This window comes from Triticum aestivum, chromosome 5D (genome assembly GCF_018294505.1).
Source record: "Triticum aestivum cultivar Chinese Spring chromosome 5D, IWGSC CS RefSeq v2.1, whole genome shotgun sequence".
Classification (NCBI taxonomy): Eukaryota; Viridiplantae; Streptophyta; class Magnoliopsida; order Poales; family Poaceae; genus Triticum; species Triticum aestivum.
The window spans coordinates 134718448-134721326 of NC_057808.1; positions in this window are offsets into that span (position 1 = coordinate 134718448).

Below are 2879 nucleotides of genomic sequence, written 5' to 3' on the forward strand. Positions count from 1 at the left end.
AAAGAATTTCAGAGTGAAGTGGAGAATCATCGTAACAAGAAAATAAAGTTTCTACGATCTGATCGCAGAGGCGAATATTTGAGTTACGATTTTGGCCTTCATTTAAAACAATGTGGAATAGTTTCACAACTCACGCCACCTGGAATACCATAGCATAATGGTGTGTCCAAACGTTGTAACCGTACTTTATTAGATATGGTGCGATCTATGATGTCTCTTGCCGATTTACCACTATTGTTTTGGGGTTATGCATTAGAGACAGTTGCATTCACGTTAAATAGGGCACCGTCTAAATGCGTTGAGACGACACCGTATGAATTGTGGTTTAGCAAGAAACATAAGCTGTCGTTTCTTAAAGTTTGGGGTTGCGATGCTTATGTAAAAAAGCTTCAGCCTGATAAGCTCGAACCTAAATCGGAGAAGTGTGTCTTCATAGGATACCCAAAAGAAACTGTTGGGTACACCTTCTATCACAGATCCGAAGGCAAGATCTTTGTTGCTAAGAATGGATCCTTTCTAGAGAAGGAGTTTCTCTTGAAAGAAGTGAGTGGGAGGAAAGTAGAACTTGATGAGGTAATTGTACCTTCTCTCGAATTGGAAAGTAGCTCATCACATAAAACTGTTCCCGTGATGTCTACACCAACTAGTGAGGAAGTTAATGATGATGATCATGGAACTTCAGATCAAGTTACTACCGAACATCATAGGTCAACCAGAGCACGTTCTGCACCAGAGTGGTATGGTAATCCTGTTCTGGAAGTCATGTTATTAGACCATGACGAACCTACGAACTATGAGGAAGCGATGATGAGCCCAGATTCCGATAAATGGCTTGAGGCCATGAAATCTGAGATAGGATCCATGTATGAGAACAAAGTATGGACTTTGATTGACTTGCCCGATGATCGGCAAGCCATTGGGAATAAATGGATCTTCAAGAGGAAGAAGGATGCTGATAGTAGTGTTACTATCTACAAAGCTCGAATTGTCGCAAAAGGTTTTCGACAAGTTCAAGGTGTTGACTATGATGAGATTTTCTCACTCGTATCGATGCTTAAAGTCTGTCCGAATCATGTTAGCAATTGCCGCGTTTTATGAAATCTGGCAAATGGATGTCAAAATTGCATTCCTTAATGTATTTATTAAAGAAGAGTTGTATATGATGCAACCAAAAGGTTTTCTCAATCCTAAAGGTGCTAACAAAGTGTGCAAGCTCCAGCGATCCATCTATGGACTGGTGCAAGCATCTCGAAGTTGGAATATACGCTTTGGTGAGTTGATCAAAGCATATAGTTTTATATAGACTTGCGGTGAAGCCTGTGTTTACAAGAAAGTGAGTGGGAGCACTACAGCCTTTCTGGTAAGTATATGTGAATGACATATTGTTGATCGGAAATGATGTAGAATTTTCTGGAAAGCATAAAGGAGTGTTTGAAAGGAGTTTTTCAAAAGAAGGACCTCAGTGAAGCTACTTACATATTGGGCATCAAGGTCTATAGAGATAGATCAAGACGCTAGATAAGACTTTCGATGAGTACATACCTTGATAAGATTTTGAAGGAGTTCAAAATGGATCAGTCAAAGAAGGAGTTCTTGCCTGAGTTGTAAGGTATGAAGTTGAGTAAGACTCAAAACCCGACCACGCAGAAGATAGAGAGAGAATGAAAGTCATTCCCTATGCCTCAGCCATAGGTTCTATAAAGTATGCCATACTATATGCCAGACCTATTGTGTACCTTGCCATGAGTTTGGCAAGGGAGTACAATAGTGATCTAGGAGTAGATCACTGGACAGCGGTCAAGGTTATCCTTAGTTACCTAAGAGGACTAAGGAAATATTTCTCGGTTATGAGGTGATAAAGAGTTCGTCGTAAAGAGTTACGTCGATGCAAGATTTTACTCCAATCCAGATGATTCTGGGTATCAATCTGGATACATATTGAAAGTGGGAGCAATTAGCTAGAGTAGCTCCGTGCGGAGCATTGTAGACATAGAAATTTGCAAAATACATACGGATTTGAATATGGCAGACCCGTTGACGAAACCTATCTCACAAGCAAAACATGATCACCTTAGTACTCTTTGGGTACTAATCACATGGCGATGTGAACTAGATTATTGACTCTAGTAAACCCTTTGGGTGTTGGTCACATGGCGATGTGAACTATGGGTGTTAATCACATGGTGATGTGAGTTATTGGTGTTAATCACATGGCGATGTGAACAAGATTATTGACTCTAGTGCAAGTGGGAGACTGAAGGAATTATGCCCTAGAGGCAATAATAAAGTTGTTATTTATATTTCCTTATATCATGATAAATGTTTTATTATTCACGCTAGAATTGTATTAACCGGAAACCTGATACATGTGTGGATACATAGACAAAACACCGTGTCCCTAATAAGCCTCTACTAGACTAGCTCGTTAATCAAAGATGGTTAAGTTTCCTAACCATAGACATGTGTTGGCATTTGATGAACGGGATCACATCATTAGGAGAATGATGTGATGGACAAGACCCATCCATTAGCTTAGCATAATGATCGTTAAGTTTTATTGCTATTGCTTTCTTCATGACTTACACATATTCCTTTGACTATGAGATTATGCAACTCCCGAATACCGGAGGAATACCTTGTGTGCTATTGATACGTCTCCAACGTATCTACTTTTCCAAACACTTTTTCCCTTGTTTTGGACTCTAACTTGCATGATTTGAATGGAACTAACCCGGATAGACGCTGTTTTTAGCAGAACTGCCATGGTGTTATTTTTGTGCAGAAATAAAAGTTCTCAGAATGACCTGAAACTTCACGGACAATATTTTTGGAATTAATAAAAAATACTGGCGAAAAAATCAGCACCAGGGGGCCCACAC